We start from the raw sequence: 9771 nt of genomic DNA, 5'->3' as shown, positions 1-9771 counted from the left end.
TCCTGAACCTTTGTCAATCTTGATTCATTTGCTCCATTCGATATACGTACAACACTCTGATGCACTCACTCATTTGTTTTCTCCATCCTTTATAAATCTACCTGGTATTGTACTCAATGATTATTTGTTTACCTCCTGCTCTATGGGCAATGATTGTCTCTCTCCAAGCCAAGTATATGGCAGAGTGGGTGGGAGAGAGAGAGATGGAGTGGGGAAGGAGAGAGAGAGAAAGAAAGAGACAGAGTGAGAAAGGGGAGAGAGAAAGGATGGGAACGATGGAAGAGAAAGGGTAGGAAAGGAGAGAGAGAAAGAGAGAGAACGAAAGAGAGAGGCTGGGTGAGAAAGGAGAGAGAGAAAGGGTGGGAAGGGCGAGAGAGAAAGAATAGGAAAGGAGAGAGAGAAAGAATAGGAAAGGAGAGTGGGAAAGAGAAAGAAAGAAAGAGGCTGGGTGAGAAAGGGGAGAGAGAAAGAGTAGGAAAGGAGAGAGAGAAAGAGTAGGAAAGGATAGAGAGAAAGAATAGGAAAGGAGAGAAAGAGAAAAAAAGAGAGAGGCTGGGTGAGAAAGGGGAGAGAGAGAATGGGTGGGAAAGGAGAGAGAGAGAAAGGGAGAGAGAGAGAGAAGCCGGGTGGGAAAGGAGAGAGAGAGAGGGAGGCAGCGTGCAAAAGGAGAGAGAGCAAGACAGAGTGGGAAAGGAGGGAAAGAGAGATAAGGTGGGAAAAGAAAGCAAGCAAAACATTGAGCTGATTTTCAAGAATGCTATGGGTGAGACACAAAGCCTGTGCTAACACAGGGCTTATTATGTTGTCATCAAATTTCAATATATATAGTATTTCTGTTATAACCAGTGATTTATTTTGTTTTATGAGTTAGTTCAGCTGGGAATTCACAGGGCTGTACGTGTACAGTACAGAATTTCAACGTGTACATTGTTTTGTCTTGGCAGGAAATGTCTAAAGGAATCTAACTCCAGCTTTAACATTGATTCCCGTGAGAACCAGCGATTCACTTTAAGTTGTTTCATTTAAAGTTGTGTTTTTCAGGAATGCAGCCACAACTCGCAATGAGAAATTACTGTAATGGAATGGGCAGAAATCACAAACTCACTTTGGGATAAGAATTCCTCAGGTTGGACGTCAATAGATGGTAAATTCTGTGGAGCCCACTGATGTTAGCTGTTGGTTGTGAAGGTGTGCCAAAGACTAAGTTATGCTATAATCACAGTAGATTTTTATTCCATTCCTGTATGGTTATGTTACAATGTCACACACTGGAAGAATAGTTGTTCTACAGACTTCATAGTTTGAGTTTGATGGTGCAAATGTCCCTCCATTTCGATGAGAGACATCTATTGTTTTTACAAAGAAGCTATCACAGCTGAAGCAATGGAGAAGATTAATTTTACAGTTTTGATGTTAGCTGCTTTCTGAACATCGGTACGTGATTTCCTCTTTGTTAATTTTCTTGTAAGTTAATGGACAACTACATCATTAAAAAAAAGACAACCTAACAAAGAACACCTGGAAAAGCATAGCTTGCCAATTGACTGAAATTCCACATTGAATCATTGGTCTTCTAAAGATTGCAGCATATTTGTAGGTTGGCCTCAATGGGATGTTGAACTGTATCTAAGTTGCATCTGACCAGAATCGCTGTACACATACATGTCCAATAATATATATATTTCCACATAATTATCAAAGCAAAAGATTATTAATATTGAAATCAAGAATAACACTATAGCAATGCAGCATAGGCAAGGTGGATAGAGAGCAGCTGTACCCCTTAGTTGAAGGGTCAGTTACGAGGAGACACAAGTGAGGCTGGGAGGTTTAGGGGGTATTAGAGGAAAAATCTTTTTACTCAGAGGGTGGTGACAGTCTGGAATGTGCTGCCTGAGAGGGTGGTGGAGGCGGGTTGCCTCACATCCTTTAAAAAGTACCTGAATGAGTACTTGGCACATCATAACATTCAAAGCCACAGGCCACGTGCTGGCAAGTGGAATCAGGTGGGCAGGTCAGGGCATTTAATGTGATGGTGCAGACTCGATGGGCCGAAGGGCCTCTTCTGCATTGTCATGTTCTGTGATTCTGGGAAAATGGCCAACAATCCCTGGTTTATGAATATGAAACCATTACTTGTAGAAATGAACAATATTTCTCCAATGTAAACAATTAATTGTGATGTTAAATAACATGACATGACTTCCCCAATGGCTCCGCTTGTTTAAGCAACAAGTAAGCTGCACAGACTAAACATTTCCGACCAAAAGAGAAAATGCTGGAAAATCTCTAAAGAGAGAAAAAAGCAGCCGTTTAGTCCAGATGACCCTTTATCAAAGCTTATGATGGCTTTGACAAAAGATCATCTGAACTCGAAACGTCAGCTGTTTTCTCTCCCCACAGATGCTGCCAGACCCGCTGAGATTTTCCAGCATTTTCTGTTTTGGTTTCAGATTCCAGCATCTGCAGTAATTTGCTTTTATCTAAAAATTTCCTAACCTGGGCTGACCAGTTCCAGCTGTGCAGCAGTATGATCCCCGGTTTCTGGAGGACAAATCAACCAAAATCTCATCCTGATGCTGTGAGCGTATGTTCTGGAGTGGAGCTGCGAGTGAATGTGAGTGCTTTAGAAGTGCACATGAATGCCAGTGTAGTCAGCCTGTTGACCCTCAGCGCCAGGGGTCAAACAAAGATCGATCAATAAAATGGAGAACACCAGGCAGTCACAGAGCCAAAAGCCTTCAGGAGAAGCAGGAACAGGGCCGATGAGGTGAGCAGGAGAATATCAGTATGCAAGAAAGAGTGACACCAAAAAGAAACACTGTAATGAAAACAAGATTAAAATCAAAAATGTCTAAAGACTAAAGCAAGAAATAATTTGACTTTGTATAGTGCCTTCCCACATAAAGGACATCCCAAAGTGCCGACCATTAATAAACTATGATCAATGCATAGTTACTGTCTGTTTGGAGATAAATGTAGCTTAACAAGATTCCACATATGAAAAATGAGATAAATGAGCTGCTTAATATCTTTCAGTTCTGAGCTATAGGATAGATATTGACCAGGTAAATGAGAGAATTCTTTGCTTTTCTTTTAATTGTGCCACAGGATTTTACATTCACATCAGTGGGCAGGTTCCTCCTGATATCAATGTCTCATCCAAAAGATTAAGCAATTTTTTTGGAAGAAAAATGTCCAATTAAATACCAAGATAAGATATAAAGTTTCCTGAATAGGTCGACAATTACAGAGATCATGAAAAAGCTTATTCCCCTGGCCCCAATATTTGAATTTTACAGCAAAGTTCAAACTAATAAGTTTCAGTTTCTTTCTTCCCCTATGTCAAACCCATAAAATGGCTGTCACAAATAACATTTACAACAAAGGGAGAGAGGTGAACTGCAAGTGAATTTTGTGAAAGTTGTCTAAATGTGAGGTGGTTTTAGAAGATAGACTGCAGGCCTCAAAGGCTGAAACAAACAAAGCGCTTTATTGAAAGGATGTTAACACTACAGGCTGTGAAGATAGATGTGCTTCCTCATTCCTCCCAGTAACTAAGATATCATCTAAGTAATATAGGACTGGTGCTAATCTGCTTAAAATTTGATCCATCACACGTTTGAACGTGGCAGGTGTGGACATACTGTCAAACACTGGTTTTTAATATTGAAATAACCCTTTGTGTGCCACAATTGTCAAGTATTGTTGTGAATTTGGATCCACATTCATCTGGAGATAAGATTAACGGAGATCAATTTTACTGAAGTGTTAGCCTCCAGCCAACCCAGAGGGTACTGTTCTTCACACAGTACAGGATTGATAGTGACTTAAAAATCGCCAGAAATGCAGACCAATTGAGTCATGTTGAGATCAAAAAGGAGGAGGTATTGGGGTTCTTGAGAAACATTAAGGTAGTCTAGTCCCCAGGGCCTGATGGGATATACCCCAGAGTACCGAGAGAAGCAAGGGAGGAAATTGCGAGGGCCTTGAGAGAAATCTTTGTATCCTCATTGGCTACAGGGGAGGTCCCAGAGGATTGGAGAATAGCCAATATTGTTCCTTTGTTTAAGAAAGGTAGCAAGAATAATCCAGGTAATTACAGGCCGGTGAGCCTTACATCAGTGGTAGGGAAAGTATTGGAGAGGATTCTTCGAGACAGGATTTACTGACACTCGGAAATAAATGGACATATTAGAGAGAGGCAACATGGTTTTGTGAAGGGAAGGTCGTGCCTTACTAACTTGATTGAGTTTTTCGAGGAAGTGACGAAGATGATTGATGAGGGTAGGGCAGTGGATGTTGTCTACATGGACTTCAGTAAGGCCATTGACAAAGTTCCTCATGGCAGACTGGTACAGGAGGTGAAGTTGCATGGGATCAGAGATAAGCTGGCAAGGTGGATACAGAACTGGCTCGGTCACAGAAGGCAGAGGGTAGCAGTGGAATGGTGCGTTTCTGAATGGAGGGCTGTGACAAGTGGCATTCCTCAGGGAGCAGTGCTGGGACCTTTGCTGTTTGTAAGATATATAAATGATTTGGAGGAAAATGTAACTGGTTTGATTAGTAAGTTTGCGGACGACACAAAGGTGGGTGGAATTGCAGATAGCGGTGAGGACCATCAGAGGATACAACAGGACAGAGATCAGTTGGAGACTTGGGCAGAGAGATGGCAGATGGAGTTTAATCCAGAAAAACATGAGGTAATGCATTTTGGAAGGTCTAATACAGATAGGAAATATACAGTAAATAGCAGAACCCTTAAGAGTATAGATAGGCAGAGGTTTCTGCGTGTACAGGTACACAGGTCACTGAAAGTGGCAATGCAGGTGGAGAAGGTAGTCAAAAAGGCATACGGCATGCTTGCCTTCATTGGCCGGGGCATTGAGTTTAAAAATTGCCAAGTCATGTTGCAGCTCTATAGGATTTTACTTAGGCCACACTTGAAATATAGTGCTCAATTCTGGTCGCCACACTAGCAGTAGGATGTGGAGGCTTTGGAGAGGGTACAGGAAAGATTTACCAGGATGTTGCTTGGTATGGAGGACATTACCTATGAGGAGAGGTTGGAGAAACTTGGTTTTTTTCTCACTGGAATGACGGAAGTTGAAGGGCAACCTGATAGAAGTCTACAAGATTATGAAGGGCATAGACAGAGTGGATAGTCAGAAGCTTTTTCACAGGGTGGAAGAGTCAATTACTAGAGGGCATAGGTTTAAGGTGCGAAGGGCAAGGTTTAAAGGAGATGTATGAAGCAAGTATTTTTACACAGAGGGTGGGGGTGCCTGGAACTCGCTGCCAGAGGAGGTAGTAGAAGCAGAAATGATTGTGAGTTTTAAGGGGCGTCTGGACAAATATATGAATAGGATGTGAATGGAGGAATATGGTTCCCGGAAGGGTAGGGGGTTTTAGTTCAGTCGAGCAACTTGTTCGGTGCAGACTTGGAGGGCCAAAGGGCCTGTTCCTGTGCTGTAATTTTCTTTGTTCTTTGTTCTTGTTGAAGGGAGATTTAGAGAATAGGTTTAGAAGAAATAATATCATTGATTTAGGTGCTTGTATAACAATTTATATTTGTAGGTACCTGTATAGCAATTTATATCGGTAGGGATAAATAGTATATAATAAATATGTATGAATTTATTATTATACGATCACAGAAGGCATGCATGTAAGCTCCACCATGTTAAACAGAAGTACATAATACTAAAAGGCACAAAATAGATACTAGCTGGGTTAGCCACATTCCTGAACACAATTAGATGGGAAAATCATAAGCTTGTGTACAACAGTAGGGACAGCTAGTTCTCTCATCTGTTTTTGGATACACGAAAACAAATTTGATCATATGCCTGCTATTTAAGGCAGTAAGTTCGTTCATGGGTAGCTAGGCTGGAGCAAACTCCCAGGCCCACAGGATTGCAAGCTCAAGGACTCAAGATGAGAAAAGAAGATAACATTAATAAGGAACTATGAGAATCGTGTCCATGAGATCATGAGCTGAACATGCACAAGCCTTTTTCATTGGATATGTGACTAATGTATGTAATCTGTAATCAATATTATTGGATAAGGTCCAGCGTAGATGGGCTCGTAGATGTTTGAAAAATGTATAAGAATGGATGTTTTTCCTTTGTTTGTCGGAGAGAGGGGCACTGGGTTTAACAGGAGCCATCTCCCCGCTGGCGGAAATAAACCGTGTGATGCAAGGACCAACCCTGAGCGTTGAGTGATTTCTTTGAGATTCTCTCCTGCTAACAGTTCTTTTCTTTGTTCTTTGATCTATCTTTCTTCATCACGGGTACAACAGATGTGGCCCAATCACTCACAATGAGTTTGAGAACTCCCGTTTTGACCAGCCCATTAAATTCTGCCTCTACCTTAGATCTTATTGCATACGGTACTGATCTAGCCTTTAAGCATCTTGCCTGACTTTCCTCCTTAATCTTTAAATTAACTGAGATCTCCTTCACGCTTCCCAGCTCTCCATTGAAGACAATAGCATGTTTCTTCAAGATCTTCGGTAGACCTTCTACAGAATCTGTCATGAGATTCACCTCGGCCCAGTTTAATCTGATCTTTTCCAGCCAGGTTCTTCTCATTAATGCTGGATAGTTTCCTTTAACAGTGTGCTGGGCCAAGCCTGCATTCAACTGCATGGTTCCATCAATACAGGCCCTCAACGGAACCACTTCTGCAGTCTAGGTTTGAACACTATCTTTGACGGTTTCAATGCAATATGTCAAGGCTTTTCTTGGCAAACAGTTTCTGGTACCAATGAAACTGCAGCTCCAGTGTCCACCTCCATTTTACTGGCTGTCCGTCCAGTAAAGACACTTATGTTTTGTTGCACCAGCAATAGTCAGCATTTTAATGGCAAATCATCTTCAGATTGTGACTCAAGTCCACTTTTGTGCCCATTGTGTACCATGTAGATATTTTTTCCCTTATTCAGCTTTCTATTTGATAGATTAGGCTTTTGCTTTCTGTAATTCTGCCCGGAAGCTTGTTTCTTTTTCCAACAAGTGCATTTAATGTGGCCCTTTTTGCCATATTTCCTGCACCTGATGTTTTTGCACCAACAATCTTCTTCTGAGTGCCCAGCTTTTGCACACCTATGGCAAATGCGAGTCTGTGACTGTGTTCGGCTTACATCTTCATAAGTTCATAAGATATAGCAGCAGAATTAGGCCATTCGGCCCATCGAGTCTGCTCCGCCATTCGAACATGGCTGATATGCTCCTCATCCCCATTTTCCTGCCTTATCCCCATAACCCTTCAACCCATTACCAATTAAAAATCTGTCTAACTCCTCCTTAAATTTACTCACTGCCCCAGCATCCACCGCACTTTGGGGTCACGAATTCCATAAATTCACACTTACGAATTCTTGTGCTCAAACTCAAATGTTGAGCATCTTTGGCAGCTAATTCCATGGATACAGCAAATCCTGATGCTTTCTTGAGGGATAGGATGCTTTCTGTTGACAACCGCTTTTGAATAGCACTGCTCCTTAAGTCACAGAGTAATCTATCTCTGATGGTGTCATTCAAGACATCCCTGAATTCACAGTGTTCAGCTAGTCCCTTCAACCTAGCTACAAGCGATGTGATTGATTTACCTTCTTGTTGGCTATACTTATGGAACCTAAACCTTTCGGTGATGACTAAAGGTTTTGGTGAATAGTGGCCCTGCGATATTTCCACTATTTCACTGTACGTTTCTGTGCCATGTTTTTCTGGCTGTCCCAGACTTCTCAGGAGGTTAAATGCTTTCCCCGCATTATGCTCAGGAAAGTTGGGACTATTCTATCTGTCGCTATCTTTTTCAGCTGGATAAAGTATTTGAACCTCTCTGTACATGAGCTCCATCACTCTGTATTCTCATTGAAAGGTCACACGATGCCAAAATCTCCTGTCACTCTTACAATGGAAAGGGCCTGCATGAGCACGACGTGTTGTATAATGTTTGGCACCACCTTGCTTCCTTACTCCCCAAAACAAGGTAAACCTGATCTCAGCCCATTTCCTTTCATGTTTTACAACACCCCCACCTCTTGTTGCAGGGTTCTTGCTACTCACGGTGCTCCCGGTACAGTTACAGATCTCTTTGAGCAGAGCACGTGGTGAGCGTCTTCCCAAAGTTGTTTTCTCCAGAATCTTTGATTTTTTTCAGTTCCTCCGATGGCTGAGACAGTTGTTTGGCACCCCTGTCGTCAGCTTCTGTGTAGCGATGATTTCAATCATTTATTCTTCTGTCTACAATGCGGTCGGACCTTTTCCCTTTTATTTCCGTTTGGAGAGGCTGCAAGTGTGGTCCAATCACCTCGTCGCCAGTTTTCTAAGTGGTGGTTTTAAAAGATAGGTTGCAGGCTTTGAAGTTTCAAACAAATAGTTTTATTAAAAGGACATTAACACGGCATGCTGCGAAGATAAACTGTCCGCTTGCCCATGCAAATGGCCAATTTCATCATCAGTGATGTCACTTGGTCGGTCTCTTAAAGAGCCCCGGTTCCACTGCAAAGCTACCCGTGAGGAAACACCAGAACATGACTACATAACAAAATGATTCTACATTCACTGACAGAGTGATCGGACATGTGACATTGGACATGTGAGCTAGCGATATCCTCATTGGTTCAGAGTGACTTTTTAAAAAGATTTATTTATTATTGTCACAAGTAGACATACATTAACACTGCAATGAAGTTAATGTGAAAATCCACCAGTCGCCACACTCCAGCACCTGTTCGGGTACACTGAGGGAGAATTTAGCACGGCCAATGCACCTGACCAGCATGTCTTTCAGACTGTGGGAGGAAACCGGAGCAACCGGAGGAAACCCATGCAGACATGGGGAGAACGTGCAGACTCCGCACAGACAGCGACCCAAGCTGGGAATCAAATCAGGATCCCTGGCGCTGTGAGATAGCAGTGCTAACCACTGTGCCACCATGCCGCCCCAGTAGGGTGGGATAGTGTTATGCTGCTGGGCCAGTAATGCAGGGTATGAGAGTCAAAAGTTTTACCATGAAATTTTAAGATCTGATTTTGAGTTAAGTTTTTTTTGTAAAGATATGTTTATAAAAAGTTGGTATCAGCAGAAGTGATATTGCTGCTATCAGATTACTATAAAAACTAACCTTTGTTGGGAGAGAAATCTGCTTGTCCTGTCTGGCCTGTATGTGACTCCAATCCTGGGACACTGTAGTTGACTCTTTATTCTTTGAAGGGACCTAAGAAGCATTCAGTTGCACAAAGCAACCAGGGATAGACAATAAATGGAATAAGTAAAATCAGTATTGCAAATATATTAATATTTTGCAAGTTGTACAACAGAAGTGTTTACCACATTGCTGTCTTTTAACTAAAATCTGAAATAACGAGGTAAATTATAAATATGTGCTCTATCGGTGCAACTACTCATTAAACTCCTCTCCTACTGTCTGTTCCATTGGGAAAGGGATTTAATGGGCTATCAAGCCAATATTATGTACTTTACCCTGTCACCCGTTGTATAAATTACCTCCCCATCCCATAAATGAGCACTCAAACGACTGTATCTGTCAATCAAAGCATCGGAGCAGAAACCTCTGTGGCTCCATTAGATATAAATAGAAACTCATCGCAATCTTTCCTTTTGAAATTCTCAGCGATTGGCAAAGATCACTTATTCATGACATTCACTCATTTAGTAATCTGGTGGTCACTTACCTAATGAGATATTCACAAAGTGAACACTTTTCACCTGTCAGTCCTACCTCAGTGGTGCAGA

Source organism: Mustelus asterias, chromosome 2 (assembly GCF_964213995.1).
Source record: "Mustelus asterias chromosome 2, sMusAst1.hap1.1, whole genome shotgun sequence".
NCBI lineage: Eukaryota > Metazoa > Chordata > Chondrichthyes > Carcharhiniformes > Triakidae > Mustelus > Mustelus asterias.
This window is presented reverse-complemented; position numbering follows the sequence as displayed.